Genomic DNA, 18,065 nt, shown 5'->3' with positions numbered 1-18,065 from the left:
ACACCTTTCTGTAGTCCGTATGGTGGTGTTATTTTTCATAACCTGCGTGGACAAAAAAAAAAAACTGTCCATTGGAACTGTGTTTAGTATTTTCAAGATCGCTATCAGCCTCAGCAGGATCCCCCGAGGATCATTACCTTTTGTCTCTACTGTCATTTTATCTCCTCGCAGACTATTGCGACTTGTGTCCACTATCAGAGAAGATGCCGCAATATCAAACGACAGTGCCTTCTGCTCGCTTCTCTCTATTGCACTCAAGCTCTATAAATAGATTGTTGTGTAGTTTTTCTTCCACAAGCCCCGGTGATCACAGTGAAGTTATCATGCGGCTGCAATTCTGCCTGAAGCTAATTTGCCTCCATCTTGTGTTGTTCTCGTTCACTCTTTCTTGATTACACTTTGAACTGTCCATTTCTCATTTCATTTTTTGACAAGGACACTATATCCTAGAAAGACAGCCTCAGATAAATGGCGACAAAAATAGTTCGAGAAAAGCCAAAGACCAATAAAGAGAAATCTCTGGTGACAAAAAGCCAAGAAAACCAAAGTTGGTAACCCGAAAACCCACTGAACTAAACAATGATAGTCCAAACACATAAAAAGTAAAACTTGGGGTAAAAAAATCTTCAGAATTAGAAAGCCTGAAGTCCCACAATGGGGACATTTGCAGCAACAAAATAGAAATGGGTCACAGGGGGTGCAAAAGATAAATGTAAAACTGCACTAAAAAAGTTTAAATAAAAAGAACTGGACATAGTGCAAAGTATAAAAATACTGTATAAAAAGCATATTTGATATATGTAACTGTATTGACTCAACATAAGGTGGCTGTGCTATTTACAATATGTAAACAGTTTTTTTTTCAATATTTTTACAGATAACTCGGCTCACGAACAGAACAGAAAGTGTGTGTGAGGCGAAGGGTTTGTCTTCCGAACATTTATTTCCCATAAGAAACCCTTAAAATGAGAATAATCCGTTCCCAGGTCCCCATAAAACTGAATTTTCTACTAGATAAGCTTTAAAACTACACAAAATATACCTTATTTTATTCATAATAAATGTGTTATTGTATTGTAATACAAGAAATAAACTGTCCTGTATAATAAAGTTGTTTTATTTGCCTTTGTGATGGTAGTTGATGGCTTGATGGAATGGGTGATGAACTTCCAGGTTGCCTCTTGATGATATCCGAGTGAAGTTGCCGTGCTTTCTCGGTGATAATACCCTTACTCACACTATCCCCTGCTAGCCGCTTGTTGTTAATCCAAATCAACAAAAGTTTTTCAACCTCTTCTATTGCCTGTGACCGTTGCTTAGACAACACAGAAACACCCTTATCCACACATGCACCCTTAATAGCTTCATTGTTCTTTAGGATGGTAGCAATGATCGACATAGCGTACTGGTACTGGGACGCTAAGTCACACAAATGCACACCTCGTTCGTGTTTTTCGATGATCTCCGTCTTCTGCTCGACCATAATTTTCCTTAGTGTCTTTTAGTAGTGTTGTGGGGTCTTTTTCGGTCCCATAATAGCAAAAGTACACTCGATAACAAACCACGTCCTCACTCAAAGAAAGGGGGTGACGAAAACTAGTCTGCCAGCCACAATGGCGCTGTTCGACCGTGTGGTTTGGTTCGTCCACCGAAAAGTAGTTCGTCAGCTGAGATGATATGCTCGCGAAAGTAATGTTCGTGAGGCGAAAAGTTCGTCAGTGGAGGTATCACTGTACTGAAACAAAAATGGGATTGAATCTACTCAATTATATGGCGTCAAGTGGCCATGAAAAATAAAATACAGTAAAGTCTCGTTATATCGATATCGGATATATCGATAGTCCCGGTTATATCGATACTATTTTTATGCACGCACGGAGAAAATTACATGCAAACAGGGTCGGATATATCGATAGTCCCGGTTATATCGATATTTTTTCGGACTCCCTTGAATATCGATATAACGAGACTTTACTGTAATCTGAATCCAAGTATATTTTCTCAATTAGACTATACGCCTACTTAAAAGTAGGGATCAGTGCAACATTTTGTTTTCATTTTCAGTGTACCGTACTTTAATGTTCTCCGGGGATGGCCATTTTCTTTATTGCTTTTATTTTTGGGACCAGTTATGCATTTGCAGTTGTCCGTGAAACCATTTTGTATCAGACAAAGAAACACAGCCAATGAAACAGATAAACATATTTCAGGCAATTAGTTGTTTTCAATCGTTCAGACTGATCCTTTGTCTTGGCATGCACAGATTGAACTTACTTATCCACTGCCTTGGATGTATTTCAAGTGACAATTACAATGAAACAATTAAGCCCAGTGAGTCATGAAATTGATGGTTTACCAACATAAAAAAATATTGTCAAGGGTCTGCAGAGGCACAGCGGAATGGGGCTCATCATAAAACATTATTTCCTCTCGTGGCAGCCAACAGTTACAAGCAATCACATTTAAGAACACTGGAGATAGCCTCTGGCCACTTTGACATCATGCTGTTGCTATCATGCAAGACATGACGTGTGATATAGTTATCTGGTGAGCGACAGTTGCTGAAATATGAACAAAACTACCGCTCATCCAGTTTAAAATACAGTATGTTTACAAAATGTAGTAAATGTTCCTCTGGTGTGTCATTAATGTGAGCACTTTTCTGTGCAACCTTTTGGCAGTGGCGGACCGTCAGGGTGTGCAAGGTCTTCTCTGCTGGCCTCAAAATACAGTGATACCTCGGCTTACAAACTTAATTGGTTCCCAAAAAGTGCGTGTTAGGCGACAAGTTTGTCTGCCAAACATTTATTTCCCATAAGAAACCATTAAAAATGAGAATAATCCGTTCCCAGGTCCCCATAAAACATAATTTTCTACTTAAAAAGCCTTAAAACTACACAAAATATATGTTAGTTTATGCATAATAAATGTGCTATTGTATTGTAATTAAATAAATAAACTGTACTGTATAATGAAGTCATTGTATTTACCTTTGTTATGGTTGTTGATGTAGTTGCCTCTTGATTATATCCGAGTGACGTTGCCGTGCTTTCTCGGCGATAATACCCTCACTCACACAGTCCCTCGCTAGCTTCTTTACGTTAATCCAAAACAACAGAAGTTTTTCAACCTCTTCTATTGCCTGAGACCGTTGCTTAGACAACGCAGAAACACCCTTAGCCACACGTAGCCATGGTCGACTTACTTGTACTGGCACGCTAAGTCACACAAACACACACCTCGTTTGTGTTTTTCGACGATCTCCTTCTTCTGGTCGACCGTAATTTTCTTTTGTGTCCTCTTCAGTTTAACACTAGCCTGTGGTGGGGTCTTTTTCTGTCCCATAATAGCAAAAGTACTCCACTCGATAACAAACCATGTCTGCACTCAAAGAACAGTGGTGACGAAAACTAGTCCGCCAGCCATCGTGGCGCAGAGTGCTGTGGTCTGGTTTGATTGTATTCTCCCAAATTTAATGTTTGTAAGCCAAAAAGTTCATGAGCTAAAGCGTTCGTAAGCCGTATGACTGTATCTGAATCACAGACTGATGTTAATTATATTTTGTCCATGAATTCTTATTAAATAATTCCAAATTGTCTTTCAGCTTCCTTTGATTATTTTTATCTGCGTTCAAACTTTTTCATCAATGTGTTAGAACAAATTCTGTGAAAATGGGAATCCGCAAATGCCAAATTGTGACTATGCGAGTTACACTGAAGTTGATGAGATTGCATTAACATGAAATCAATTGACTAACTGCGGAGAAGCATCAGAATTGATTGCAGTCCACAACGTTGTGAGTCATTGTTTTGTTTTTTGATTTTTTAAAGGTGACAGAGCAGCAACCAATATTTAGCTCCCATTTTTTGCTAACATTTGGATGACTTTATCAGTAAATTGTGTCATGTTTCAATTTGCGACCAATTTGCGATGTTTATTATTTTGCTTTGTGTTGACTATTATGTGAAGCGCTTTGCTACAGCTGCAGCTGTTGTGAAAGCGCTATATAAATTAGGCTGTATTGTATTGTATTGTAATAAAAAAAAAAAAAAAAAAAACTGGACACTTGTAAATATGGGTTGTTGCAATATATCTAAATGCATCTCTTGATTCTGCACTATGTACAGTCTTGTTTATAGAACGGTTTTTGCACATCTACATTTGCACAGTATACAGTTGACATTTTTATTTTGTTATGCTTAGAATATCTTGTTTTCTATCCTTTCACTCCCACCCCAACCCCATCCCTCTTCAATTGCTGCTGTGGACTGCAAATTTCCCCATTGCGGGACGAATAAAGGTATTCTGATTCTGATTCTGATTCTGATACCACAGATACATTCACTTCACATAGCATAAAATATTTCATGATCTTGTTTCTTATAAAAATATTGATCGCACAGGTCAACAGTAAATTTTAAACCAATTTAGGTGTCCCTAAACTTTGTCTGTGTGTGACAAATCGAAAGACATTTGAGTGATATCTTTGCATGCTTATAGGCTCTGTAAATTTTCACATAAAGCTGCTCTTTTTAGTTCAATGTCAATGTGCTTGTTTGATTTCACACATTCCTTTCCTTTGCAGGATATCAGACTGGCAGTTTTTTCTACACTGTGACCTCCGGCCACTCCTTCAAGATTCAACATTTGGCTGTAAGTGTCCTATAACACAGATCCTTGTGTGCCCGACCGCATGGAACCTCTGTGCGCACACTCTTTGGAGACCACTGTGAGACATGCAAATTTAAAGGTTGCAAGAGAAGTATTGTGAGGGGGATAAAGGGGGATATTCTTCACCTCATCATTGCAGTCCAGTGTCATTGCTGTGACCGTCCTCTTTATGAGGGAACACATCACTGCATATTGTTAGCAGCCTCCATCCTTTGCGGAAAGGATATCATTCATATTGGTCATTGCCAAGACCTGGCCTGCCTTTCAGGCTTTAGTGAGTGTCCATAGAAAGCACGGCCCAGGTGGCTAACTCACCATGGTTGTGTGTTATCCTTTCAACAAATATACATCATTGTGACACACTGAATGTGCCTCAATGAAAATAAAAGGATTCTATTGACTTTTGTTCACCCCTTGACACTCTTTTCTTGTGAAGTATCTATTTATACACCCAATAGATTCATTTGTGATGCCCTTGGGTGTACAGAGCTGATTCACAGATGGAAGTGAGCAATGGTTTCCCATGACAGCTTTTGACCTTCTTCCATTCTCCATTTTCATATGCACCGATGCAATCTAAATCCTTAATCTGCTATTGTCATGTATACCACAGGGAAACTGTGCCCTAAACATAATAATAATAATAATAATAATAATAATAATAATAATAATAATAATAATAATAATAATAATAATAATAATAATAATAATCCATTTCATTTCTAAGCACCTTTCAAAACCCTCAAGGTCACTTTACAGTCACAGGATCGTTTTTTTCTGCGGTTGAGATGTGTCAGCGTTCGTTCACTCAACCCGGAAGTAACTCAAATAGATAGAAAGCTAGCCAGCTAGCTGACAGATAGCGAATAGATAGCCAGCTAGACAGTTAGCTAATTAGCTAAATAGCCATATAGCTAATAAATAGCCAGCTACATAGCTAGCTCGCTAGCCAGATAGCTAATAATAATACAGTAAAGTCTCGTTATATCGATATTCAAGGGAGTCCGAAAAAATATCGATATAACCGGGACTATCGATATATCCGACCCTGTTTTCATGTAATTTTCTCCGTGCGTGCATAGAAATAGTATCGATATAACCGGGACTATCGATATATCCGATATCGATATAACGAGACTTTACTGTAATAATAATAGCTGTAAGATTTGACTAATATGCAGATTTTGAGGCTATGGCGATAACTGCTTTGCGTTACATAACATCAACAAGTTTCCATGACTTGACTTCAGCAATATCAACAAATTAATATTACTGAATAATAGTCGTATGGGCAAATAAATAAATAAATTAAAGCCATTTCCATGAGTGATGGAATTACAAGGGGAAATACAAGCCAAGGACGGATGGACTCTTAAATTAGCACGGCTACGATAGTTGATCACCATGTTTCAGTCCACTGTGTCTTTTTGCTCATGTTTACATTGATCTTGGCTTCTTCCAGTGAATGAGTTTGCATGCCTTAGGGGTGCTCTTGGTTAGAATGTTGAGCACATTTGGGACCTGTTTCTGTCGATACTGTAGCGGTCGGTGCATAATTCATTCGACCTATTCTGCAGTGTGGACAAGGAACCATGTCAGTATTTAAAAAAAAAGGAATTTAAATGACATACTAGTATCCTAATTTTTAACTTCTGAGCTGTAGCTTGATTGAAATTTTGACATTTTTCCGCAAACCATATTTTAGGGACAGCACACCTCTCAGTAGGGCACCCTCCTCCTGGGGAATATGAAAACAATGACAGCATGTGTTGAAATGAAGACACAATAAAATTGGATACAAACAATTACAATTTTCCTTAAGTTAAACACATCGGTCTGTGCTTTGGAGTGTGTTTGTCTACATTTTCAGTTTTTGCAGTGGCGGACCGTCAAGCCCTGCAAAGCTTTCCCTGCTGGCCTAAAAAATATTTGGATCACAGACTAATATTAATTATATTTTGTTATTTCCTGGCTAACTGTACCCTCTACATGTAGTAAATCACACCACACCTTTTCACAGTGGCAGCTGTGGATTGATTCAGACATAGCACCACTGAAGGCCTAGGAATACTACTACTACTACTACTACTACTACTACTACTACTACTACTACTACTACTACTAACAATAATAATAATACATTTAATTTACAAGCGCCTTTCTGAACACCCAAGGACACCTTACAATAAAACAACAATACATAAAACAATAAAACCATGAATAAAATGATAAATAATAAAACAGCAGATTAAACTAGACAATGAAAGCAAGTTTAAACAGGTGGGTTTTGAGGTGGGATTTGAAAGTAGGAAGGGAGTCAATATTACGGATATTGGGTGGAAGTGAGTTTGGGAGCAGAGCGGCTGAAAGCTCTGCACCCCATCGTTCTGAGACGGGCAGAGGGAATACAGAGGTGGCGGGAGGATGGCCCGAGAGGGAACAGAAATTTGAAGTAGGTCAGACAGATGGGGGGGGCAAGGTTATGGATGGCTTTAAATGTAAACAGAAGTACAGTAAAGTCTCGTTATATCGATATCGGATATATCGATAGTCCCGGTTATATCGATACTATTTCTATGCACGCAAGGAGAAAATTACATGCAAACAGGGTCGGATATATCGATAGTCCCGGCTATATCGATATTTTTTCGGACTCCCTTGAATATCGATATAACGAGACTTTACTGTATCTTGAATTCAATACGAAGTTTAACAGGGAGCCAGCGGAACTGCTTGAGGACAGGAATGATGTGGTGAAAGGAGGGGGTTGTAGTGATGATCCGGGCTGAGGAATTGTGGACTAGTTGGAGTTTATGGAGACATTTTTGATTGACCCGGAAAAGAAGTGAGTTACAATAATCGATACAAGAGGTGACGAGACTGTGGATAAGGATAGCAGTGGTGTGAGGAGTGAGAGAGAGACGGAGACGATTGATATTACACATCGTGACATGCCTGACCCGTCACTGCGTTTTCGCAGTATCAAAAATCAGTCTTAAGAATACCTACAGTGAGGAAGTATATTCTGGAAAACAAAATTCCATAGCAAATAGGTTTTCCACTCACTCACTATCTCACAGGAAAAAAATCATCACAACCAAATAAAGTATCACATTCTTGCACCTTCTCACATCTTTAGCACCAGCACATGCAGAGAAGCCACATCTAATCCACTGTTGATATCTGGCTCACGTTCCCAAGTATAGCATTGACAGAAGATTTGCAGCTGCAACAATGCTCCACTGATTCATATTTGAAGAATCAATCTTGAGAGTTGACTCGATAACTGTATATTCCCTCGTCCATCCGTCTTGGCATGTCTTCTCTGTGCATTTTATCACAACACAAATAATCTATTTACTCTGTCAGTCCTCCCACTCTATTCTATTTTCAATTTATTTTTTGAAGGTTTATGCGCCATAAGCACCCTTTCAACCTGTACAAAGACATCACGGGTGAAGCTTATGATATGCATGTAATGTTTGTAACATGGGAAAATGTCACGGCATTATAGCAGCTCACATTTAATGTGAGTTCCACGTGATTTGTCTTTTCAACATATATGCCATGTAAAATATGTATTCTATCTTACTCTGAACCTTTGGAGGCTTGGGCCGCATAGTTCGGCATGTATTTCAGTTTGTTCACACAATAACATTACACTGGTGATGATAAGATTATTCTCTTTTTGTAGCGGACTAAACCGATGATACAGATCGATCGCGAGACCGTTAATACTGGTCATGACGTACCAGTGCAATACTGTATTGCTATCAGTCTTTGAGTTAGGGTTATGTCTCCTGGGAAATGTCTTGCTGCAAATCCACTTGGGTTTACCCAGCCTACCCTGGGATCAATATCATCTTTCCTGCAAAGACTTGTGTTCAGGCTATAAAGGTGTAAACTATTTTTCTGTTGATAGGCAAGTACACAAACTCAAACAACCAATGACCTCACTCTCATTCTCAACAAAAATGTACATGTTGCAAGATTGCTTTTGCTCCCATTTTTTACAAAGTCAATTTGAATATACTTTGGTATATAGACGCTCCCCACCTTACGAACGAGATACCTTCCGAGCAGTCGTTAGTAAGGTGAATTTGTTCGTAAGTTGCTTCAGAACTATATTTTGTATGGAATGTATATTTAAGGCAAACATTGTACGGGGAAGTATAAAACACAGACGCTTTAATAGTCGTAAAATAAATTCACACCTACTAGAGTACGATGACATATATCCGTGGGTCTTCAGTAAGCCATTACTGAAGTTGCATTTCGTTATGCATCACGTCCTCCTGGAGCATCAACTGGGAAGAGGGATTCCCTCTCCACCCACATACTCTACGCAGCCAATCGTAAGCGAGCTCGGCGGATCGGGGCCTGAACTCGTTGCCAACACTTCTGTATAGCCGGGCGCTGATTGGTCAGCCTTGGTGGAGCACCGTACGCAGCCAATCGCAAGCTGGCTCCGCCGGAAAAAGACGCACAATACAAAATCTAACTTCCAGCATCTCATTTTTCCACATACCCACAAAAATGTTCATATAGACAGTTGTTTGTAACTCAAATGTTCATAAGTCGGGGAGCGTCTGTACACTGCCGTGATGTATTTGCCCCCTTCTTGATCTCTGTGTTCTTTGCATATTCATCACATGCGGAGGTTTCATTTCATCAAACCAAATTTAATGTCACACAAAGGCAAACCAAGGAAATAAAAAATGCACTTTCGAAATGTCAATCGACTATATATATATTCACACGAACCTGTACCAAAATAAAAAGAATGGGACCAAAAATGTAACAAAATGGGTTGCACTACCCTTGGCAGCAATATCTGACTCACCCACCATCAAGCATTTGCAATAATTGGTGTGAGTCTTTATACTTCCCTGTGGGGGCATTTTGCTGTTTTATTTTAGAATTGCTTCAACTGCATCATATGGTCGGCTTTTCAAGCATGAACTGCCTGTTCTTGGTCACACCGCAGCATCTCAATTGGAGTAGAGAAAATGTGGAAGATATAGGCAACAGTGGTGTCAGTTGTGCTTGGGGGGGCTGGGAGGATTCACCCCCAAGCTGGGTGGATGGCTCCATCTGATATCAGGAACAACATCTGACGTCTCCATGCAGAAGAGTGGAACACTGGGAATGGTGTAGATCCGGTGCAGAACCCTCAAGGTCCCTGGCCTCTGGTAGAGGACTGAGGTTTGAAGGAAATACCACCTGGGAGCAAACTTTGTGACTGCTTTATGACTCTGTGACTGCTGTATAGGATAGCTGTCCATATTAAGCGCTGTTGTTAAAGCACTATATAAATCAATATGTATTGTATTCGTCTGTGTAAGCTCTCAGTCGTACAGGAGTGGTCCATCGATGAAAAGGTTTCTTCAGCCGTTATCTGTACTTCTATGAAGGTGTCGGATGTTTCGCTTCTTATCCAAGATGATTTGTCAGCGAACTAAAGTCTTTCTGGTAGTTTCGGACCTATATATATATATATATATATATATATATATATATATATATATATATATATATATATATATATATATATATATATATATATATATATATATATATATATAGCTCTTCTGTCCAGGCGTGGCGGTGCCGGACTCTGCTATGATTGGATTGATATGAAAAGCTAGCAACCACTCATTTGACGACAATGAGGTTAAACTTTTAGCGAAAGAAAACAGATGGTTTGAAAGGGGAGTAAAAGAAGCTATTCACATAAAACAGAAAAATCCTTCACTAAACCGCCATGGTGGGGGTGAGGTTCAATTTGGATCGTTCGTACAACAGAAGCTTAGGCAACATAGGCTTAGTTATGCTGATGAGGTGATACCAGATCAAATGGGGCAATCAGGCCAGTCGTAGACCTCATACTCTGGCAGGACAATAGACGTAATCAGTGTAGCCGCAGGGAGTAGTCCTCTGCTCCCCCCAACCTGAGAACAGGGACAAATCATAGCAGAGTCCGGCGCCGCCACGTCTGAACAGTAGGGATATATATAGGGCCGAAACTACCAGAAAGACTTTACTTCGCTGACGAAGCATCTTGGATAAGAAGCGAAACATCCGACACCTTCAATGAAGTACAGATGAAACTGAACAAACCTTTTCATCCATGTATTGTTTTTTTTGGGGGCGCCTTTGCGCACGAGACAAATTAGGCTCCTCTATTATGTTTGGATATTACAAATCTCTACCTCACTATGTCTCACTGCTTTGTCATTCTAAGTGATTGCAATTTTATTGATTTTTGTTGGGAGTGGCCATTTCTGGCCAATAAGCAATATGATTCACTTAAGGGACAATGATAATTCCCTGGTGACATACTGTTCCTTCCACACAAAGGGCTCCAAAGTGTCTGGCTCAGCATTGGTGTGAATGTAATGAGTGTGTCATGTCCTGTCATGAAACCAGCAGATTTATACAGTCACATGGCCTACCCTACATTTAAACAAGTGGCTTTGTCAATGGCCTTTTGGTAATGGCGCACGTTGCGCTTTACGATTTTCAAGCTTAACTCATTCGCTGCCATTCCAGAATGTATTCAAGAATTGAAAAGTGAGACATGGAGCATCTTTCCCGAATGTGTTTCAGGTTTTGGTTTTTCTTGCAAGGGGTGCCGATAAATCGCTGGTCAGACCTCTGGCGATGTTTTTCCCCTTCCACAAGGGGGCAGCATTTGCCTTTTGTCCATGTTAGCGTTTTGTTTCAGCTTTGGCTATTGTTAAAGCGCTATGTAAATCAATATGTATGAATTGTATTGTATTTTGTACAGCCGCCCCATTTCAAGCTCAGATAACTCCAGGGCCATATAACTTGGGAATTTGCGTGATAATGACAAAAACCCTGGCGCTAGAGTGGACACATTTTTGCACATCATCTGACAGGGAATGAGTTAAAAGCCAGATTCTAAAGCCTTTTCTTTTTATGAGTAAAAGACAAAATGACTGTCACGCGAACTAGTCATTCGAAACCCTCTGAATAAAAACAAGTTTCTATATGCATCATTTACCCCGCTTATATTTATACTGTGATTATAAGTTGAAACGCTGAAACTCACAGTGGGAGTGGTGCGTGTCCAAACACATATTCCACGCTAAATATATAAAGGCAGCAAGGATCCGACGGACGCTGTGGTAAGCAGAGAGCAAATGACTATCATTTTCATCCTATTATCTCTAGGTTTCATCTTCAGCGTGTCATTTGTTTGAACCGCTCGTTTACTTAAGCCGGTTAGCCCAACCCCAACACAACACAACCCCATTAGCTCTCTCAGAACAGTGATGACGTCGACCACTCTGTCTATAGTGCATGAGGATGCGTTTGGACTGCCCGCATGAACTGGACTGCTACGCAGAGTTGCTGCATACAGCACCTTGTGAGCAGCATTGCAAATCAGCTGAGTGCCGAGCACTCGAGTGAAGGGAGGGATGGAAAGAGAGTGCAGGGGATGGGTGGAGAGGAGGTTGGGGGGTAGGGGGATCCATGAAAGAGATGGAAAGAAGGAGGGGACTGTAAGAAACGGAGGTGGGGGTAGTTGCAAGACTGTGTGGGTGGGGGAACAAGTAGTGTTGCAGTGGAAACAGTGCATAGAGGACTGCAGTTGCTGATACTGATGGAAGAGCGGTCTGGGGACATTTAGAAGGCGTTTTATCATTAACCCAAAGTGCCTCTTTGGTGAATGGGGTAGCCTGTGGTGGGGAACAGTATTACGGAATAACAGCATTGCTGGTAAGGGTGTGTTTTAACTCTCTTCTCAGCATGCTTGAACACTTTGTGCTCGTCGGGGGTGTGATGGGTCTTATTTTTGCATTTCCTACTTTGTTCCATCAGTTTTTTTTACCCATGCATGTGATGGGAACTTTACTCCAGTGATAGGAGGTGGGGTCCAAATCTTGACGGATGACAGTGCCCATGAGTGTGTCCTGCTAAGAGACGCTTCGCTGGGCACCGAGAGAATTATGGCAGCTCACTAAATTGCCTTGATCGGTGAGAAACAACATAAACGGAGCCAAAAGAACTGACAGCAAAATAATTCATCCCTACAGTATTTTCCATGATGTTGCAAAACACACAGCTAGGAATGTGCTCTTGTACATAGTCAGGAGGGCTGACAGTTGTGCTGAAGAGGGTAGAATGACAGGTAGGATTTCATAAAGTGCTGCAGGATGCTCTTTTTTTCCACCCCCCCTCATCGCCTTTCATGGGACTTATAACACTGGCAGCACCGAGGTGACAGGACCAAGGACAAAGCCTATCTTGGCCTGCTTGTAATTCCACATTAGGCCAGTCGTGAGAAGAGATTTGACTGAATTTTACTTAAATTCATTGCTATGCCAATCTCAGTCGCTATAAATAACTATGTAGTGTTACTGAGTGCCCGGAGGAGGTTGGAATGTCTGCAGTTGTAATTCAAATAACGGTACACGGTTTTCGTAGTCTCTTCAAAGACAGCAGCGTAACTACGTTTCCTCTTGACATAACACTTTTAAATACAGTTTAGCCTACATTTGGTGTGTCCCCAGAGTGTCTCGTGTGCAAATGATCGGAGGCATTCCATCGTAAGTGGTCACGTGATCACTCAACTTCCGGTAGCGATTGTAAAGAATCACAAAGAGGATGATCTTTTTTTTTGTTTGTGTATACAGTATATGTTTACCCCTGCAGTGGCAAGGAACAGAGGGCTGTTTCATGCTAAGCTCTCAGCCAGTAAAACATTCGGGCAGGCTCATTAAGTGAGAACCACAGGCTGCCGCATCCTGTGGCTCTCACACAGACAAATACGCTCCGAGTCTCTCATGCAAACCCAGAAAAATGAGGATGCTTCGAAGTTCACCAATCTTATTTCTGCTTTCAATTGACTCCCGTTGAGAGGACAGCTGGAGCCCAAATGCTTGGCTTACCCCATGAATTAAAACAAAAAACAAAAGAAGCACTAGCTAAAATGTTCTGGATTCTCTGGATTGTTGGTGTGTTTGAGCCCTCATGGAATTACATGTCCAAATCGATGAAAAGGTTTCTTCAGCCGTCATCTGTATTTCATTGAAGGTGTCGGACCTCATCTAAGAAGCTTCGTCAGTGAACTAAAATTTGCTGGCTAAACGGATTAATCAGTTTAGCCTCTGGGAATAGTTCTCTGCTTCCTCCAACCTTAGAGCAAGGACCTATCAAAGCATAGGTCTGGCAGTCACTCTGGATATTAGGGATATATATATAGGGTCAGAGCTACCAGCAAATTTTAATTCGCTGATGAAGCTTTATGGATGAGGAGCGAAACGTCCGACACCTTCAAAGAAGTACAGATGACGGCTGAAGGAACCTTTTCATCGATGGACCATTCCTGGCGGACTGTGAGCTTACATAGACGTAAATGTCCAGATGTTGTTTTCTGTTTTATCTCCAAGCTATGTGAATGTTAGCTGGCAAGGCGTGTCGGTGTTGTCACTAGTGTCCCGACTGTGCAATGTCGGCAGTTTCAATTAAATTATTCAGGCCTCAATCTGCAGTACATATTCACCTAAAAGCTAGCAACCACTCATTTGACAACAGTGAGGTTAAATCTTAAAGAAAATAGATGGTTTGAAAGGGGAGTCAAAGAAGCTATTTTTATCAAACAGCAAAACCCTTCACTAAATCGCCACGCTGCTGTGAGCTTTAATTTGGATCGTGCTTACAACACACTTCTTAGATCATTGCCACGTAGGCTTAGTCTTGCTGATGAGGTGATACCAGAGCTACTAGGGCAATCGGGTCATGAGGCACACTACATTATAAGGCACTACAGTAGAGGCTGGGGTCACGAGATACTTCTTTAACAAGGAAATGGAGTCGGTGGCAGTAGTTGCGAGACCCGTTATGGCCCAATATGACTTCACATATAAGACGCCCCCGAATATAAGGCACAGTGTCGTCTTTTGAAGAAAATAATGGCTTTTGGGTGTGCTTTATACACCGGAAAATACAGTAAATAAACGTAAATCTAGGTGCCTGAACATAACTAATCCCAGTCTATCAAATGTCTTAATTACAATGTAGATAATACTTTACATCTGGAGTATGCATGTAACCAGCACAAAACACACGAGTACAAAGGAAAATCCGTTTCCTCAGGACGATTTTGAGGGGGCGAATAATATTTGGCTTATTCTCACAAAATTAGGTTAAGAAATAAGCATATTCTTGTGAGAGCATAGCCTTTGTTATTTAACATGTATGATTCTAATCCATTCTAAATGCAACTCCATATTAATTGGATGATATAATTAAATATTTCAGCAACATGCCAGGATGTGCCTTCCAGTGTTCGGGTTTCTGCAACTCGTCTCACGAGTACCTAAGTTTTGCTCGATTTAGAAATTTAAATTGCGGGTAAACAAAAACATTGCCGGATGGAATGAACATGTGAATATGTCACCCCGCATCTCATGAACTTTCAAAACAAAAGCTTCCTTTTCAGGTTGATATTTCAACTTCACACAAAATGTAGATGTGTAATATCATTTGACATTCGAATTAGAATTGAAGAAGCCAAGTAAGAATTGCAACAAAATCAGCCTACATGAAGTAACTTTGGATTTCTTTGTAGGAAAAGCACTTATTTTGTGTGTTGTTCCTACTGGTTGCCTAGCAACTGCTCAAGGCCAAACACATTCCATCCCATCAACTTTATAGACTATGGAAAAAGGAAATACTTCTTTGAACTATGAGCTTGCAATGTGTCACGTTTTGCAAGGTGGTGATGGCGGGTGCAGATCCCAAAAAGCAGGCAGGAGTGAGTAGGAGGTTATTTGACAAATTGTATTAAATTAAAGTCAGCAGGAACAAAATGTAAAACATCAAAATCATCTGAATGGAAAAAATACAAAGTAGCAAAAGAAGACCAAACGTAAAACCCCGCCAAGGTTAAACAAACACGTACACGATGCATGCAGCAACCAAGCAGCAAACAAACAATGAACCGGCACCGGATGATCGTGCCGGGTGTCCTTTTAAGTGTCAATGATTAAACGACCAACACCTGCGAGGCTGCAGGCAGGGCTGATGTCGCTACCCGCTGGTCGCCAATCTGATCGGGACGACCAGCACCTGTGCAGGTGTAGGCGGGGCCGACAGCGCCCCCCGTTGGTCGCCAACCAGATCATGACACAATGTTTTATTGCAGTCTGATGATGTTTTGGATTGAAGCCTTTATTAGTCTCACAGTGGAGAAATGTACATTTCACATGCAGCAAAGTGATGAAAGTAAGTGGAAAGGAAAGGAAGAAGTAGAAAAACAAAATACAGGACCCGCTGTAAAGGCAACAACAAAAAACTAAATAACAAATAATATGACAACACAAAGATAAGGACATCCATTCAATCTTCAGCACTTCCTGCACCCTCTTTGTTGTATGAAGCAGTTCTAGATGAAACAGAAGAGGATCAACGTGTCCTTTTCACCAGTGTATCAGGGATGTCATGCTGAAATATGCACATCTGCTACAAGCTAAATGTTGAAAGCGAACACAAAACTGTAGCATCCATTGACGAAGAGATTGTCTCACAGCTCCTGTCCGACGTAAATACGCTTCAATTCCAAGCCGCGACGGTTCCACATACGCTTTGACGCGCTGATGCTCCTTTCTTCTCATTGCGGGCTCCTTAAGCCATGCATCCATCCTTTTCTTTTTAATGAATGGATTATTCAGCGATCGTGCAGAGGATGACTGCAGCTGCTTGACTGTTATAATCCTGGCAACCTGGCTTTCCTTTATGGAGTTTGCAAGTTGTCCCTATTCTTGCACGGGATTTCTGTGCGTTACAAAAGCACTGTACTTGAAATTGTCCTATAGTGTATTTTTATGAATGGCGGTTCCTCCATCAGTGTCCTGCAATAGGCTGGTAAACTCGCCTACTCCAGCATACCTGACGATCAGCATTTGGATGATAATGGCCGGATGGATCAATTAGTCACCAAAGTGTCACAGTTGCTTTGACATTTCATTGGTCACTCTTTCCCCATTGTGGTTCTTCATGTGGATCATTTGCATGCTGCCGTGCTTCCTTGCATTCCCCCTTCACAGTCTTACATGCAGATTGGTTCACTACATCCGTGACAGAATGATTCATCGACCTATCAAGGGACAGAGAGAGGGATTGCGCTGAGGGCCAGGTGGAGGATGTCTGGCAACTGCTTGTAAATGATGCCAAGATCTTCTCATTGAGCATTCAAGCCCAAGCGAACCCAAAATCCATTTTCAAAAAACATCCCTTGACAATAGCTCAGTCACACTGAGCTGCAGGTGAGAGTAAGCATTGTTTTATCTTCACTAGCACGTTTGTAAATAAGCCTCTCAGGACCTCCCTTCGGGTCAGCACGCAGCAAGATATACGAGGCGAGGTGTTCCGCGAACGCTCTCCAGTGAGGTGATATGCAAGACACCTTTGTGACATCCTTATCTCGGCTGCTGCCCTCAGATCAGTGCCAGCCACTGGCAGGGTTTCCTGAACTAATTGCATTATGTTGACACAGCTGCCACGCTGAATCATGCTCACCATCTTTTCCTGTGAATTGTCTGTTTTTTTTTTTTTTTTTTTTGTTCTCTGAGTCTACGTCGTACATTTTATCTGCAATCCTGAGGGAAGTGTGGGTGTGTGATGCCCAAGTAGATTCCTCACTCGGAAAGGTTGCATAAGCAACTTTGCTGACTGCGTTGCACTGAACAAGGGACATATTATGTTGACGTACATATCACTTTGTAGAAAAAAAGAATCATGGCTTTTTTTTACACATTTCCATCAGCGGAAAAGAATAATGTGGAAACGATGTGTACTTATGAAGCAATCCATATTTACAAACTGAACCAGTAACATACTTTTTCACAAATATTAAAATAAGCATAAATAAATAAGCAATGCAGCCATCAGTATTTCCCTGTAATCCTATTAGAACTTAGCGAAATGAAACCATTGCGACTTTGGGAGTTCTGAGCCCATTTTAGCAGGAGTGCATTACAACAGTATAAAACAGAGTCGGAGAGTTCAGGTTCAATCTGCAAATCATATGAAATTGAAACAAAGTTACTCTGCCTTTGAGATTGGATCAGTACGTTCTGTGATAGATCTCACGTGGGGTTTACACACTGTTCTGACCCTTCTACGTGATAACTGAGGAAGGGTCGAACAAAGGGGTCGGCAAGATGCGGCTCCGGAGCTGCATGCGACTCTTTAGCGCCGCTCATTAGCTCCCTGACACTTTTTCAAAAATGTTTCAAAATGGGGGAAAAAATAAGGCAGGAATATATATATAAAAAAAAAATCCTCGAAAATAAGACAGGAATATAGTATAGCACTGCGCTTTTCTGGACCGAGATATCCGATTTGTTCCCGGGATCTGTTGC

General features: G+C 40.9%; 1 protein-coding gene across 3 annotated transcripts in view; it reads left to right on the top strand.

The window, feature by feature from the left end:
* LOC148902797 (synaptotagmin-2-like) overlaps positions 1-18,065 on the top strand; it is an 81,909-nt gene that overhangs the window by 28,651 nt on the left and 35,193 nt on the right. For 2 of the 3 annotated variants that reach the window (XM_088991173.1, XM_088991154.1), the window contains exon 3: positions 4,586-4,653. The gene's annotated coding sequence lies outside the window, so the exon portion shown is untranslated. Of the gene's footprint in view, positions 1-4,585; positions 4,654-12,270; positions 12,418-18,065 lie in introns of those variants that run through there. The other variant, XM_088991163.1, reaches the window with a different exon arrangement.

The sequence above is a fragment of the Hippocampus bargibanti genome, linkage group LG01, assembly GCF_051943395.1.
Source record: "Hippocampus bargibanti isolate YZ-2025 linkage group LG01, ASM5194339v1, whole genome shotgun sequence".
NCBI lineage: Eukaryota > Metazoa > Chordata > Actinopteri > Syngnathiformes > Syngnathidae > Hippocampus > Hippocampus bargibanti.
This window is presented reverse-complemented; position numbering and strand designations above follow the sequence as displayed.